Raw genomic sequence first — 17,079 nt, 5'->3', positions numbered from 1 at the left:
TCTTCAGCGTCCCCCAGCGACATTTCACACTTGGAAGCAGACAACCACGCTTTTGGCATTGGCATGCCTTGCGCCCTACTTCCAGCCTTTGAAGATCTAATTATTCAAACTGAAAGAACCGACTGAATAGGTGTTTGCAGTGCACTGTGATTTTGCAGGTAACACGTACAGATGCAGCCATTCAAAATGCGCGGGCGATACCGCATTATTTTCCGGTACGCTGTACGCAGTCTACCGCAAGCTACCGGTAAATACCGCTAGCAAAATAATAGTATCCGGAATTTCCGCAAGGTGGAGCTAATAAAGCTCAACCTCTCATGTTTGAGCTGTAGCCATCAAAGTCTTTAACGAAGATATTAATAATAGTATTAATAATAAATGACCTTGGACAAGCTGTAAACTCAAAGTATTGCCCTGGTCCACATTCTTTTTTTCATTGACCGTCTTTGTAAAAGTAACGCCACAGCATTTCGCAATCACGCATTTTTTTCCAATCATGCAAAGTATAGTGATTCACCATGCCTTTCACATGCTCATAAAAGAGATTGATTTAGGGACATAAACATATTACCGTATGCAAACTGTACTGTATACAGTATGTATATGTATATTTAATGTCTTAACTGTGCCCGTTTAAGTATTGAATATTCATATCTAATTTTACCACTGAAGGGAAATCTTAGTAGCTGAGCATAAAAACAATAGGAGCATACTGCAACGCGTGTGAAGGCCATAAACGATATTAATTTTGGAACATAAACATACAGTATATGGCTGGTCTCGGTACTTTAAAGAAAACATACACGAAACATGGTTTCATTATGACCAGAATCTTGAGATATTTTTAACTTGATTTACAGTATTTGAGAGGTATGTCTTAACACCGATACTACAGTGCTTAAGTACTACTCACGTATATGTTTCTAGGTTTATATTATGCATTTCATACGGTCAAATTACTTTTGAGCAACTAATAAGAAGCGCGAAACGGTATGCGTTTTACTTTCGTTTCGTGCTGGGACCCGTGGATTGATTAGAGATATCAAGTACATACAAGTCATTTTTTAAATGTTGTAGTTCGTCTTGAAAAAATGTTACGAGTACATCATCTATCAACAATTACACAGGTTCTGTTTCCATATTGCGGATTTTGGTTACGTAATATTATTTTCTAGATTTCACGTTGTGAATATATGATTTGGGCAAACAGAGCCGCAAAGAAGTACATTATGGGTTGTTGTTTTTTTTTGCAGTTTTATCTAGAACAAGCGATGCTTAAACCTTTGTCTGATTCTTGTGAAACTATCCACACGACAGTTACAGTACCTAGGAGTTGACTTCAGTGATGTCACTGATGGGATGTTTCTAAAAATCCATCCTCTGTAAAACGTCTTCTCTAGTTGTCCTGCATATGTATTCGCTAATGAAGCTGTGTGTTCTGAGCCTGGATCTCTACATTTCTGTATGAACCAGCTTAGAGGGCTAAAGACAGCTTGTGTTTAAATTGAGTGTAAGGCAATTTATGCTTCTAAAGTCATGGTCAGCATTTTTGTACTGTGCTGTAAACTTGTTCTGTGCCTAGTCACATTATTTTATAGCGTTTTCATAGCGTTATCAAATCTGGTGGCGCTGTGTTAGTTTCCTGACTCCCATGTCACATGGTCTGTGATTGTAACCTGTAATACCGGTTTAATTCGTCACAGCCAGCACTCCGGTTGTAAAGTAGAAGCAGGCGAGATTTCCAGCGAAAAACACCTCCCCCTTCTTCAGGTGTGAGGGTCTTCTGCTCAGAATGAAACGCTAAAATGTAATGTAGGCTCTGAATGGGTTCTGACTTGCTTTAACAAAATATGTTTACAAATCCTTTCACCTGGCATTTTCGTAGTTAGAAATTATGGAACGCTCTGTTAAAAGCAAGGGAGTTTTTATGTCCGTTGCAGTTCTTTTGCAACATGAATATAATTATATCGTTATTAATTTCTTGAGATACGCGATTCCATATTATATTCCCTTTTAATCAAATTCTAAAAGTATGCTTGTTGACTCCGGTATCGCGTTAGTTAAAGACTTCGATGCTTAAAATGTTTAGGGAGAAATGGAATACTGGTGTGTATGTTTTCTTTAAAGTACCGAGACCAGCCATATACTGTATGTTTAAGTTCCAAAATGAATATCGTTTATGGACTTCACACGCGTTGCAGTATGCTCCTATTCTTTTTATGCTCAGGCACTAAGTAAAAGGAGATGCTTCATATTGCTTGACTAATTTTAAAAACTAAGTTAGAAATGCAGACGCTCCCTCGGTGCGCTGCTCTGGTGCGCCGGCTCTTACACAGTGCCTGTCTGCCGTAAGCGTTACAATATACATACCCAACACTGCTTGTACCCATCTGTCATGCAAATAAAACACCTTGAATTGAATTGAATTGAGGGGAGAGGGGGGAATACTAAAGCCAATACTGGCTCAATACCCTCGATGGGCTTTGACGTGCTAATGCGTTGGTTTAACAGTCCGGGTGTGGCAGGCTTCCAATGTCAACTCGACTCGATTGGAAGACAATGAACGTATTTTGTGATATTTAGAAATATAAATTTGTTTGGTGCGAGTGAGGTTTTATTTAATCTCTGACCAAGGGAAACGTTTCATTTTTTCAAAGAAATGTTTGTTAAAAAATAAAGTCATAGTTCTATGGGATTCAATCACAGACCATGTGACATGGGAGTCAGGAAACTACTGTAACACACAGCGCCACCGGATTTAATAACGCAATAAAAACGCTATAAAATAATGTGACTAGGCACAGAAAAAGTTTACAGCACAGTACAATAATAAATGCTGACCATGACTTTAGAAGCATAAATTACCTTACACTCAATTTAAACACAAGCTGTCTTTCTGTATGAACCTCTAAGCTGGTTCATACAGAAAATGTAGAAATGCATTAGCCTGATTATGATTAAAAAACACATAATTAAACACGCGTTTGCGATTTAAATCAGAACACGATTTAAATCAATATAAATGTTTATATTGTAACGCATACTGTCCAGCCTCCATTTCTCTATAAAAATTTACTCTGTTGCACACACACACACAATAGAAGGAGGAACCGCTGTCAGAAGGGAAGATATGTTCAAAATATCGCAAATATCGTTCATGTTGCGATATTTTGAAATATAAAAGTCAATTGATTGTCCATAATATCGCTATTCTATTTTTTCGAAGAAATGTTTGTTAAAAGAAAAGTCCGGCACCAGCTGGATTCGATCACACAACCTCCCAGTTGCTAGTCACGCACCTAGACCAGTCGGCTAGAAGACAGCTCACATGAACAGGCAAGCGAAAAAGCCCTACACAGCCCTGTCGCAGCACACGAATACCGTTATTAAATTCTTTAGATACGCGATTCCATATTATATTCCCTTTTAATCAAATTCTAAAAGTATGCTTGTTGACTCCGGTATCATGTTAGTTAAAGACTTCAAAGCTTAAAATGTTTAGGGAGAAATGGAATACTGGTGTGTATTTTTTTCTTTAAAGTACCAAGACCAGCTACAGTATATACTGTATGTTTATGTTCCAAAATTAATATCGTTTATGGCCTTCACACGCGTTACAGTATGCTCCTATTCTTTTTATGCTCAGCTACTAAGATTTCCCTTCAGTGGTAAAATTCAATATCTACAACGGGCACAGCAAAGACGTTTTTACTGTAAGTCTTTCTACGACAGACCAACGGACCACGAGTGCCCCTGTCGGTCAACCAATCACGTACTGCGGTGCCACGCGTCATCTTGCGTCATACTGAGCGACGTCACCTGCGGTACGTGTCTGTGACGCGCACTTTGAATGGCTGCATCTGTACGTACGTAACATTTTGAACCGCACTGGAAAAATATGGGAAAGAAATGGCGAAAAGCAACTCTTCAACACGTGGCAATATCTTCCTGAGCGGAGTCCTGTTCTCGAAGCTCGACACTCTGCAAGAGTCACTTCTCCCAACTTGCGCCCGCAGGTTTCCGTAGTGTGCCTGCAAAGAGCCATCCGTTTGAGACAGGCGCACGTTCCGATTTCATTGAACTAAGCTAGATGCACAATTTTGAATGCAGCCTTCATCACAAACGACAGTTCATTTCTCGAAAGCTTGTCATGTAAAAAAAGGAAACAAAGAACGAAAACATACAGCTGACAATCTTCTGAAGCTGCAGATTTAGCTTTTGAGAAATGGACATTTTATGTATGCAGATGCTTTTCAAGCGCTGGTTTTAGAACGTCGCTGTGCTTCCAGCATCATTCTCAGCCTTCTAAACTGCCTATCGAGGTGCCGATCACTTTGTAAAGCGCTTGAGAGGCCAGAGCTGCTCAAACTGCTCTTGCCGTTTCCTTCAATCAAAAGCACTATTTTTTTCGTTGTATGGAAAGTTTTTCAAGTCTTGCATCGACACGCACCTTTCCTGAAATGTCCAAAGGGTGAATGTTTCGCAAAGAAATCCAGTCTACCTTTAGGGGGCATGATGTTGAAATCGGAACAAGCCCTGGGTGGGCTTGAACCAGCAGCCGTTCAGTTAACAGCTGCACAGAAACGCCCCCCGCTTGCTTTGTATCATTCGCAAGTTTCTGGTTAAAGAGTAAAAAAGGCTGGAATTCTTTTCCAGAAGCAGCCGGCAGGATTTCTTCTGCACCCACCCAGAAAAGCCAAGAATTGTATTTCATCTGTCGCAAGCTGTATGTTCCAGAAAGAGAATGAATACTTGCATTAAACTGAATCAAGCCGACAGACACGCACCTGAAGTGGAAATCTAATAAGTAAATTGATTCTTAAAATGTAGAGAGCTTTGAAAAAAATATATTGGTGCTTTTAGATAATATATTTCAAGGATGTAATTGCTGTGCTACAGTACGTGCAGAATTTTAGAAAACAGTGCGTCAACAAAGTACACTGTTTGGGTAACTTTAGAAGACAATGTACCAAAACAATATATGCTGTCTGGGTCGTTAGAATTAGCCGAAAGTAACTGATAAGCTTTGAATAACAAATCTAGTGCTTCTTCTCTCGTTCTATGTTGTAATCTGTTTTGTCTTAGGGAAAGGGGAAGCTTTTGAAGGGACAAAGCACTGAGCTTTTTTACAGCGCAACGTCTTATAAAAACCCTGTACTGCTTGTAACAAATTGAGTCTCCGGTTGCACTTTGCGAAGTGGCAACAGGGCTCCCAATATTGCAATATTGAAATAAAGACCTTACTCAGGTGAGAACTCTCTCTTGTGGCTTCCTTGATAGTTAAATTTCCACGACAGAATTGGCACCCCAGATGGGACACTAACCTGAGCGCGGACGGCTGCTGAAACTCCATCCGGAGCCGGACAATTTTAGCAAATTGGACGAACCTCGGAGGATAAACTGTTTGTCCTTCCTGAGACGCGTCTGGAGAATTCACGGCTGTCTGACGTCAGTAAGTGATCCTTTTAACGAACTTTTGTTTTAAGACGATTTATAAGAATTTTTTCTGTGGTCTTATAGCAGAGAAAGAGCAGGCCGGTGAGGGTGTTCTCACGCGGGTTTGATGAGTCCGGGACTCATAAAGAACTTATCTTAACACAGACGTGTGGTTTTTGCTCTGCGGAGTAGTTAATGTGATAAGGTTCTAAAGTAAGGCACCGATCGGTAAAAATGGGAATTGAAAATTCGAAGACGGAAACAGGACCGAGCGGTCCAGCGAAGTACATGTACAGGGAATTTGGAGAAAGGGGAATAAAGTGTCTTCCATCGTGGAGTAAGTTAGGTTTTCCAGAAAATGGTAGTTTTAGTACCAGGCAGATACAACAACTAGAAGAACAGTTAAAGTTAAAGAAATGTAATGCATCTTGTTATGTATGTGCTTTAATGCCTCATTCTACAGCCTCACCCATTTCTCTCCTGGTTAGAATCACTGTTTGGGCCAGGGGAAATGTTTTTCTTTAAGTTACTAACACCGATTATAGGGGCTGTGATACTTGTCTTCCTGTTTTTATGTTGCTATATGACATGTATTATTCCAATGCTTTTCAAATATGGTAATGAATATGTTTGCGCATCAGTATGTTCTGATAAGAACGCAAGAATCCGAAGTATGGGAGCCTCCTGGGAGTCCATATGAAGAATCTAACTTTTAATCATTTTCAAGAATAAAAAGGAGGGAATTGAAGTGGAAATCTAATAAGTAAATTGATTCTTAAAATGTAGAGAGCTTTGAAAAAAATATATTGGTGCTTTTAGATAATATATTTCAAGGATGTAATTGCTGTGCTACAGTACGTGCAGAATTTTAGAAAACAGTGCGTCAACAAAGTACACTGTTTGGGTTACTTTAGAAGACAATGTACCAAAACAATATATGCTGTCTGGTTCGTTAGAATTAGCCGAAAGTAACTGATAAGCTTTGAATAACAAATCTAGTGCTTCTTCTCTCGCTCTATGATGTAATCTGTTTTGTCTTAGGGAAAGGGGAAGTTTTTGAAGGGACAAAGCACTGAGCTTTTTTACAGCGCAACGTCTTATAAAAACCCTGTACTGCTTGTGACAAATTGAGTCTCTGGTTGCACTTTGCGAAGTGGCAACAGGGCTCCCAATATTGCAATATTGAAATAAAGACCTTACTCAAGTGAGAACTCTCTCTTGTGGCTTCCTTGATAGTTAAATTTCGACGACACACCGCCGTTGTTTTTCTCCATCGGAAGTTTGTCGTTAAGGAAAAACATCGCTGTCATTTTCTTGCCAGCCGGCGGCATTTCTTGTGCAGCGATGAGCCAGATTTGTATTTCGGATTTCGGAAGTTGTGTGAATTTCTTGAAGCTGAAAGTCAACTCGCTCCAGAAAAGAAATGTGCAGTCGCATGAAAGCCGTGCCTGCTTATTAAACCGCAGGACCTGAGCTTGCGTTCTGTTTCTCATCGCGTTCGCAAAGGCGATTCCTGCCTCTAACACTGCTATGTCTGCGATTCAAAGTGCCGTGTGGAGCAGCTTCTAAAGTCTTGTTCACGCTCCTCCGATGTTGCTTTCTCTGTGCCTAACGAAGTTCCATTTTGGTGTCGGAGCGGGGAGACCTAATCATTCCAGCTTTAAGCCACCCTTCAATCTTCTGAGGGGTGTCTGAGTGCTAGCATGTCATTTGATTTTTTTTTTTTTTGAAACGGAGAGCGACGTTGAAAAAGGTTACCTCCGCCGCCTCGCCCTCCGTGTTAAATGATCGCAAGACGGCGGCGGCGGCGGTCCCTGTAGTTGTGGCCGAGCGGTTAAGGCGATGGACTCGAAAGCCAGTTCGCTTCTCGCGCCGGGTCGAATCCTGCCGACTACGGCGTCCTTCTCGTGTCGCCGTGCGCCTGCCCAGAAAAAGGCGGAGTGCCGTTTCTCTCTTCCTGCTTCTTGTACAAACGCTAAATCGCTTGGACCTGCTGCCTTGGAAGTCATGTCTTCAGCGTCCCCCAGCGACATTTCACACTTGGAAGCAGACAACCACGCTTTTGGCATTGGCATGCCTTGCGCCCTACTTCCAGCCTTTGAAGATCTAATTATTCAAACTGAAAGAACCGACTGAATAGGTGTTTGCAGTGCACCAGGAGGAGCAGTGACCATAGCAGTGGAGGGGTGAGGATGGCGCAGATGGAAACGTTTTCATGCGCTCCTCTGGGAGGAATGAAAATAAAAGGCGAAACCGGAAACAGTAGTAGCCGCAAGAGGAAGTGTCTTCAAGCGCCAAGCAAGCGCTCCTCGTTAGTATAGTGGTGCGTATTCCCGCCCGTCACGTGGGAGACCAGGGATGGATTGCTTGACGGCGAGCCGGGTTGCTTTTCTCCCATCAGATTCCAACCGCTAATGCTAACGCAGTTTGTGGGAGCTTACGTGCTTCTCCTTTTCCGTCATTTTCGGACGACTATTCCAAAGGGGTAACCTGATGGAATAGGGGCCTGAAGACACGAGGCATTCTTAAACCAGCACTGGGCTGCACGGCCTTCTGTTGCGATCAGATTATATTCGAGTGAAAAAGCCAGAGCAGCCGCTTCCATCCTATGGAGTACGAGCTAAACCAGGAGAGGTATGGGACACGCGCGTGCCTATAGGTGCACGTCTCCTACGTCAGGCTGCTTCACCCATGTGCACCCGACTGGAGAGGGAATGGAGCAAGCTTTTTGTCAGGAGTGGGATTCGAACCCACGCCTCCAGGGGAGACTGCGACCTGAACGCAGCGCCTTAGACCGCTCGGCCATCCTGACGCCAGCCCCCTCCCCCAAAGCGGTCTGATGAGCCACCGCGATCCCACTACGCTCTTCGAGTATCGCACTGTTATTAATACTACAGTGTGACTCCAGCATTAAAATGTTTGGAAAATGTGTCGGCCTTTATAATCCAGTGTAGAGCAGCGTGTGATGATTTGTGCTACAAAACACCAAGCGCTCAAAGTGACGTCTGCGTTTGTCACTGAAACTTTCAACTCTTTCATCACTTATGTAGGAAATACAAAGAGCAGTTAGGTGGAACGCGGAGGATGGCCGTCAGCAGAGTGGCGCAGCGGAAACGTGCTGGGCCTATAACCCAGAGGTCGATGGATCGAAACCATCCTCTGCTACATGTGTCTTATGCATGGTTCATAAGCATTCCATCGGGTTAGCAAAGTGCATTAAAGTAGTGTGGATCTCCCTTTCCTTAAGTTCTGTTCTGAGTTTCTCTCTCGTGTGTGTTTGTGCAAGCTTGACACTTGCGGGACTCTTTCATCTTCACCAATACGGAGATGACCAAATGTGTCTTCGGTTGTTCTGAGATCTTTGATAGTTTCTTCGAATGCTTCAAGTGAACCTCGAAATCGAAGCAGTTATGTTTATATTGATTTCTCGCATTAATCATTATTAACCAGGAACAGCCAGCACAGTCGGTCGCATTAGTAATTATGTCACGTCTCTACTTAGCAGAGCATTCAAAGACCCACTGGAAGCAGGAAAGCACTAAGACACTGCAAAACTGAACTCGGGAAAATCATACTGGGAGCTCTGAGCGATGTCTGCATCCAAGCCATCCAATACGGACTCTGAGACCTTGGAATATCAACACTATGATGCGCTACCTTTTCCCTGGAGCAAAACGATGGAATTAGAAGAATGCTTACCGCAGGATACAACTGTGCCGTTGTTATTTGGAGCACGGTTTTCACTTGCATGAAAACTACAGCAGAACGTAGAAGGATGATCACAGAGGAGTCCACGCGGGCATGCTGAGGAGATTGTAGGTCGTACATTTCAATGATTACCGACATTTGCGCTGCTTGAGGTACAGTAATCAACAAAGAACAGGGTGTGCTACTCTCGAATCCGGTCACCACATGATGAAAAGCCAGGAAGTATACCTTGTCCAATTGACGTCAACAGGGACACGTTAACCCCTTGCTTCCCTGGCGCCCGGCTAGCTCAGTCGGTAGAGCATGAGACTCTTAATCTCAGGGTCGTGGGTTTGAGCCCCACGTTGGGCGGTGCCCGTCTCCTTATTAACAAAGTTTCGTGCTCATCCTTGACCCTCTTACACCTTGATGGTACCGAGCACTAAACTTTAATGCACAGGTGTGATGAAACTGAGATGAAAAGGGCTTATCTATCTCTTTGCCCGAGAGATAAATCAAAGGTTCCGCAGACAATCCGTTGGCTCCGGTCACTCTGACGCAGATAGGAGCTGCAGCCATCATAACTTGTATGAAAACTGATAAGAGCTCCTGTCTATTTACAGTTTCATTTACTCTAGCCTTTCCTTAAACACTGCGTGTACGAAGGCTAAGAAATTGCAGAGCTATTCTAATACAATAACTATTTGGAATCTTTTCGCCATAACAGTTTCACTGTGATTTTGCAGGTAACACGTACGTACGTAACATTTTGAACCGCACTGGAAAAATATGGGAAAGAAATGGCGAAAAGCAACTCTTCAACACGTGGCAATATCTTCCTGAGCGGAGTCCTGTTCTCGAAGCTCGGCACTCTGCAAGAGTCACTTCTCCCAACTTGCGCCCGCAGGTTTCCGTAGTGTGCCTGCAAAGAGCCATCCGTTTGAGACAGGCGCACGTTCCGATTTCATTGAACTAAGCTAGATGCACAATTTCGAATGCAGCCTTCATCACAAACGACAGTTCATTTCTCGAAAGCTTGTCATGTAAAAAAAGGAAACAAAGAACGAAAACATACAGCTGACAATCTTCTGAAGCTGCAGATTTAGCTTTTGAGAAATGGACATTTTATGTATGCAGATGCTTTTCAAGCGCTGGTTTTAGAATGTCACTGTGCTTCCAGCATCATTCTCAGCCTTCTAAACTGCCTATCGAGGTGCCGATCACTTTGTAAAGCGCTTGAGAGGCCAGAGCTGCTCAAACTGCTCTTGCCGTTTCCTTCAATCAAAAGCACTATTTTTTTCGTTGTATGGAAAGCTTTTCAAGTCTTGCATCGACACGCACCTTTCCTGAAATGTCCAAAGGGTGAATGTTTCGCAAAGAAATCCAGTCTACCTTTAGGGGGCATGATGTTGAAATCGGAACAAGCCCTGGGTGGGCTTGAACCAGCAGCCGTTCAGTTAACAGCTGCACAGAAACGCCCCCCGCTTGCTTTGTATCATTCGCAAGTTTCTGGTTAAAGAGTAAAAAAGGCTGGAATTCTTTTCCAGAAGCAGCCGGCAGGATTTCTTCTGCACCCACCCAGAAAAGCCAAGAATTGTATTTCATCTGTCGCAAGCTGTATGTTCCAGAAAGAGAATGAATACTTGCATTAAACTGAATCAAGCCGACAGACACGCACCTGAAGTGGAAATCTAATAAGTAAATTGATTCTTAAAATGTAGAGAGCTTTGAAAAAAATATATTGGTGCTTTTAGATAATATATTTCAAGGATGTAATTGCTGTGCTACAGTACGTGCAGAATTTTAGAAAACAGTGCGTCAACAAAGTACACTGTTTGGGTAACTTTAGAAGACAATGTACCAAAACAATATATGCTGCCTGGGTCGTTAGAATTAGCCGAAAGTAACTGATAAGCTTTGAATAACAAATCTAGTGCTTCTTCTCTCGTTCTATGTTGTAATCTGTTTTGTCTTAGGGAAAGGGGAAGCTTTTGAAGGGACAAAGCACTGAGCTTTTTTACAGCGCAACGTCTTATAAAAACCCTGTACTGCTTGTAACAAATTGAGTCTCCGGTTGCACTTTGCGAAGTGGCAACAGGGCTCCCAATATTGCAATATTGAAATAAAGACCTTACTCAGGTGAGAACTCTCTCTTGTGGCTTCCTTGATAGTTAAATTTCCACGACAGAATTGGCACCCCAGATGGGACACTAACCTGAGCGCGGACGGCTGCTGAAACTCCATCCGGAGCCGGACAATTTTAGCAAATTGGACGAACCTCGGAGGATAAACTGTTTGTCCTTCCTGAGACGCGTCTGGAGAATTCACGGCTGTCTGACGTCAGTAAGTGATCCTTTTAACGAACTTTTGTTTTAAGACGATTTATAAGAATTTTTTCTGTGGTCTTATAGCAGAGAAAGAGCAGGCCGGTGAGGGTGTTCTCACGCGGGTTTGATGAGTCCGGGACTCATAAAGAACTTATCTTAACACAGACGTGTGGTTTTTGCTCTGCGGAGTAGTTAATGTGATAAGGTTCTAAAGTAAGGCACCGATCGGTAAAAATGGGAAATGAAAATTCGAAGACGGAAACAGGACCGAGCGGTCCAGCGAAGTACATGTACAGGGAATTTGGAGAAAGGGGAATAAAGTGTCTTCCATCGTGGAGTAAGTTAGGTTTTCCAGAAAATGGTAGTTTTAGTACCAGGCAGATACAACAACTAGAAGAACAGTTAAAGTTAAAGAAATGTAATGCATCTTGTTATGTATGTGCTTTAATGCCTCATTCTACAGCCTCACCCATTTCTCTCCTGGTTAGAATCACTGTTTGGGCCAGGGGAAATGTTTTTCTTTAAGTTACTAACACCGATTATAGGGGCTGTGATACTTGTCTTCCTGTTTTTATGTTGCTATATGACATGTATTATTCCAATGCTTTTCAAATATGGTAATGAATATGTTTGCGCATCAGTATGTTCTGATAAGAACGCAAGAATCCGAAGTATGGGAGCCTCCTGGGAGTCCATATGAAGAATCTAACTTTTAATCATTTTCAAGAATAAAAAGGAGGGAATTGAAGTGGAAATCTAATAAGTAAATTGATTCTTAAAATGTAGAGAGCTTTGAAAAAAATATATTGGTGCTTTTAGATAATATATTTCAAGGATGTAATTGCTGTGCTACAGTACGTGCAGAATTTTAGAAAACAGTGCGTCAACAAAGTACACTGTTTGGGTTACTTTAGAAGACAATGTACCAAAACAATATATGCTGTCTGGTTCGTTAGAATTAGCCGAAAGTAACTGATAAGCTTTGAATAACAAATCTAGTGCTTCTTCTCTCGCTCTATGATGTAATCTGTTTTGTCTTAGGGAAAGGGGAAGTTTTTGAAGGGACAAAGCACTGAGCTTTTTTACAGCGCAACGTCTTATAAAAACCCTGTACTGCTTGTGACAAATTGAGTCTCTGGTTGCACTTTGCGAAGTGGCAACAGGGCTCCCAATATTGCAATATTGAAATAAAGACCTTACTCAGGTGAGAACTCTGTCTTGTGGCTTCCTTGATAGTTAAATTTCCACGACACACCGCCGTTGTTTTTCTCCATGGGAAGTTTGTCGTTAAGGAAAAACATCGCTGTCATTTTCTTGCCAGCCGGCGGCATTTCTTGTGCAGCGATGAGCCAGATTTGTATTTCGGATTTCGGAAGTTGTGTGAATTTCTTGAAGCTGAAAGTCAACTCGCTCCAGAAAAGAAATGTGCAGTCGCATGAAAGCCGTGCCTGCTTATTAAACCGCAGGACCTGAGCTTGCGTTCTGTTTCTCATCGCGTTCGCAAAGGCGATTCCTGCCTCTAACACTGCTATGTCTGCGATTCAAAGTGCCGTGTGGAGCAGCTTCGAAAGTCTTGTTCACGCTCCTCCGATGTTGCTTTCTCTCTGCCTAACGAAGTTCCATTTTGGTGTCGGAGCGGGGAGACCTAATCATTCCAGCTTTAAGCCACCCTTCAATCTTCTGAGGGGTGTCTGAGTGCTAGCATGTCATTTGCCTTTTTTTTTTTTTGAAACGGAGAGCGACGTTGAAAAAGGTTACCTCCGCCGCCTCGCCCTCCGTGTTAAATGATCGCAAGACGCCGGCGGCGGCGGCGCTCCCTGTAGTTGTGGCCGAGCGGTTAAGGCGATGGACTAGAAAGCCATTGGGCTCTCCCCGCGCCGGGTCGAATCCTGCCGACTACGGCGTCCTTCTCGTGTCGCCGTGCGCCTGCCCAGAAAAAGGCGGAGTGCCGTTTCCCTCTTCCTGCTTCTTGTACAAACGCTAAATCGCTTGGACCTGCTGCCTTGGAAGTCATGTCTTCAGCGTCCCCCAGCGACATTTCACACTTGGAAGCAGACAACCACGCTTTTGGCATTGGCATGCCTTGCGCCCTACTTCCAGCCTTTGAAGATCTAATTATTCAAACTGAAAGAACCGACTGAATAGGTGTTTGCAGTGCACCAGGAGGAGCAGTGACCATAGCAGTGGAGGGGTGAGGATGGCGCAGATGGAAACGTTTTCATGCGCTCCTCTGGGAGGAATGAAAATAAAAGGCGAAACCGGAAACAGTAGTAGCCGCAAGAGGAAGTGTCTTCAAGCGCCAAGCAAGCGCTCCTCGTTAGTATAGTGGTGCGTATTCCCGCCCGTCACGTGGGAGACCAGGGATGGATTGCTTGACGGCGAGCCGGGTTGCTTTTCTCCCATCAGATTCCAACCGCTAATGCTAACGCAGTTTGTGGGAGCTTACGTGCTTCTCCTTTTCCGTCATTTTCGGACGACTATTCCAAAGGGGTAACCTGATGGAATAGGGGCCTGAAGACACGAGGCATTCTTAAACCAGCACTGGGCTGCACGGCCTTCTGTTGCGATCAGATTATATTCGAGTGAAAAAGCCAGAGCAGCCACTTCCATCCTATGGAGTACGAGCTAAATCAGGAGAGGTATGGGACACGCGCGTGCCTATAGGTGCACGTCTCCTACGTCAGGCTGCTTCACCCATGTGCACCCGACTGGAGAGGGAATGGCGCAAGCTTTTTGTCAGGAGTGGGATTCGAACCCACGCCTCCAGGGGAGACTGCGACCTGAACGCAGCGCCTTAGACCGCTCGGCCATCCTGACGCCAGCCCCCTCCCCCAAAGCGGTCTGATGAGCCACCGCGATCCCACTACGCTCTTCGAGTATCGCACTGTTATTAATACTACAGTGTGACTCCAGCATTAAAATGTTTGGAAAATGTGTCGGCCTTTATAATCCAGTGTAGAGCAGCGTGTGATGATTTGTGCTACAAAACACCAAGCGCTCAAAGTGACGTCTGCGTTTGTCACTGAAACTTTCAACTCTTTCATCACTTATGTAGGAAATACAAAGAGCAGTTAGGTGGAACGCGTAGGATGGCCGTCAGCAGAGTGGCGCAGCGGAAGCGTGCTGGGCCCATAACCCAGAGGTCGATGGATCGAAACCATCCTCTGCTACATGTGTCTTATGCATGGTTCATAAGCATTCCATCGGGTTAGCAAAGTGCATTAAAGTAGTGTGGATCTCCCTTTCCTTAAGTTCTGTTCTGAGTTTCTCTCTCGTGTGTGTTTGTGCAAGCTTGACACTTGCGGGACTCTTTCATCTTCACCAATACGGAGATGACCAAATGTGTCTTTGGTTGTTCTGAGATCTTTGATAGTTTCTTCGAATGCTTCAAGTGAACCTCGAAATCGAAGCAGTTATGTTTATATTGATTTCTCGCATTAATCATTATTAACCAGGAACAGCCAGCACAGTCGGTCGCATTAGTAATTATGTCACGTCTCTACTTAGCAGAGCATTCAAAGACCCACTGGAAGCAGGAAAGCACTAAGACACTGCAAAACTGAACTCGGGAAAATCATACTGGGAGCTCTGAGCGATGTCTGCATCCAAGCCATCCAATACGGACTCTGAGACCTTGGAATATCAACACTATGATGCGCTACCTTTTCCCTGGAGCAAAACGATGGAATTAGAAGAATGCTTACCGCAGGATACAACTGTGCCGTTGTTATTTGGAGCACGGTTTTCACTTGCATGAAAACTACAGCAGAACGTAGAAGGATGATCACAGAGGAGTCCACGCGGGCATGCTGAGGAGATTGTAGGTCGTACATTTCAATGATTACTGACATTTGCGCTGCTTGAGGTACAGTAATCAACAAAGAACAGGGTGTGCTACTCTCGAATCCGGTCACCACATGATGAAAAGCCAGGAAGTATACCTTGTCCAATTGACGTCAACAGGGACACGTTAACCCCTTGCTTCCCTGGCGCCCGGCTAGCTCAGTCGGTAGAGCATGAGACTCTTAATCGCAGGGTCGTGGGTTCGAGCCCCACGTTGGGCGGTGCCCGTCTCCTTATTAACAAAGTTTCGTGCTCATCCTTGACCCTCTTACACCTTGATGGTACCGAGCACTAAACTTTAATGCACAGGTGTGATGAAACTGAGATGAAAAGGGCTTATCTAGCTCTTTGCCCGAGAGATAAATCAAAGGTTCCGCAGACAATCCGTTGGCTCCGGTCACTCTGACGCAGATAGGAGCTGCAGCCATCATAACTTGTATGAAAACTGATAAGAGCTCCTGTCTATTTACAGTTTCATTTACTCTAGCCTTTCCTTAAACACTGCGTGTACGAAGGCTAAGAAATTGCAGAGCTATTCTAATACAATAACTATTTGGAATCTTTTCGCCATAACAGTTTCACTGTGATTTTGCAGGTAACACGTACGTACGTAACATTTTGAACCGCACTGGAAAAATATGGGAAAGAAATGGCGAAAAGCAACTCTTCAACACGTGGCAATATCTTCCTGAGCGGAGTCCTGTTCTCGAAGCTCGGCACTCTGCAAGAGTCACTTCTCCCAACTTGCGCCCGCAGGTTGCCGTAGTGTGCCTGCAAAGAGCCATCCGTTTGAGACAGGCGCACGTTCCGATTTCATTGAACTAAGCTAGATGCACAATTTCGAATGCAGCCTTCATCACAAACGACAGTTCATTTCTCGAAAGCTTGTCATGTAAAAAAAGGAAACAAAGAACGAAAACATACAGCTGACAATCTTCTGAAGCTGCAGATTTAGCTTTTGAGAAATGGACATTTTATGTATGCAGATGCTTTTCAAGCGCTGGTTTTAGAATGTCGCTGTGCTTCCAGCATCATTCTCAGCCTTCTAAACTGCCTATCGAGGTGCCGATCACTTTGTAAAGCGCTTGAGAGGCCAGAGCTGCTCAAACTGCTCTTGCCGTTTCCTTCAATCAAAAGCACTATTTTTTTCGTTGTATGGAAAGCTTTTCAAGTCTTGCATCGACACGCACCTTTCCTGAAATGTCCAAAGGGTGAATGTTTCGCAAAGAAATCCAGTCTACCTTTAGGGGGCATGATGTTGAAATCGGAACAAGCCCTGGGTGGGCTTGAACCAGCAGCCGTTCAGTTAACAGCTGCACAGAAACGCCCCCCGCTTGCTTTGTATCATTCGCAAGTTTCTGGCTAAAGAGTAAAAAAGGCTGGAATTCTTTTCCAGAAGCAGCCGGCAGGATTTCTTCTGCACCCACCCAGAAAAGCCAAGAATTGTATTTCATCTGTCGCAAGCTGTATGTTCCAGAAAGAGAATGAATACTTGCATTAAACTGAATCAAGCCGACAGACACGCACCTGAAGTGGAAATCTAATAAGTAAATTGATTCTTAAAATGTAGAGAGCTTTGAAAAAAATATATTGGTGCTTTTAGATAATATATTTCAAGGATGTAATTGCTGTGCTACAGTACGTGCAGAATTTTAGAAAACAGTGCGTCAACAAAGTACACTGTTTGGGTAACTTTAGAAGACAATGTACCAAAACAATATATGCTGCCTGGGTCGTTAGAATTAGCCGAAAGTAACTGATAAGCTTTGAATAACAAATCTAGTGC

General features: G+C 43.6%; 4 non-coding genes across 4 annotated transcripts; 2 read left to right on the top strand and 2 right to left on the bottom strand.

Moving 5' to 3' along the window:
* Positions 1-8,165: 8,165 nt before the first annotated feature.
* On the bottom strand, positions 8,166-8,248 carry trnal-cag (transfer RNA leucine (anticodon CAG)). Its single transcript has one exon. It is a non-coding gene; the product is annotated as a tRNA-Leu (tRNA).
* A 281-nt stretch (positions 8,249-8,529) lies between these two features.
* trnai-uau (transfer RNA isoleucine (anticodon UAU)) lies at positions 8,530-8,601 on the top strand. The gene has a single exon. It is a non-coding gene; the product is annotated as a tRNA-Ile (tRNA).
* An 821-nt stretch (positions 8,602-9,422) lies between these two features.
* Positions 9,423-9,495, top strand: trnak-cuu (transfer RNA lysine (anticodon CUU)). Its single transcript has one exon. It is a non-coding gene; the product is annotated as a tRNA-Lys (tRNA).
* Positions 9,496-14,184: 4,689 nt separating this feature from the next.
* Positions 14,185-14,267, bottom strand: trnal-cag (transfer RNA leucine (anticodon CAG)). The gene has a single exon. It is a non-coding gene; the product is annotated as a tRNA-Leu (tRNA).
* Positions 14,268-17,079: the final 2,812 nt, after the last annotated feature.

This window comes from Atractosteus spatula, chromosome 25 (assembly GCF_055471065.1).
Source record: "Atractosteus spatula isolate fAtrSpa1 chromosome 25, fAtrSpa1.hap1, whole genome shotgun sequence".
Classification (NCBI taxonomy): Eukaryota; Metazoa; Chordata; class Actinopteri; order Semionotiformes; family Lepisosteidae; genus Atractosteus; species Atractosteus spatula.
The sequence above is the reverse complement of the archived record's forward strand: the minus strand, read 5'-3'. Positions and strand labels throughout refer to the sequence as shown.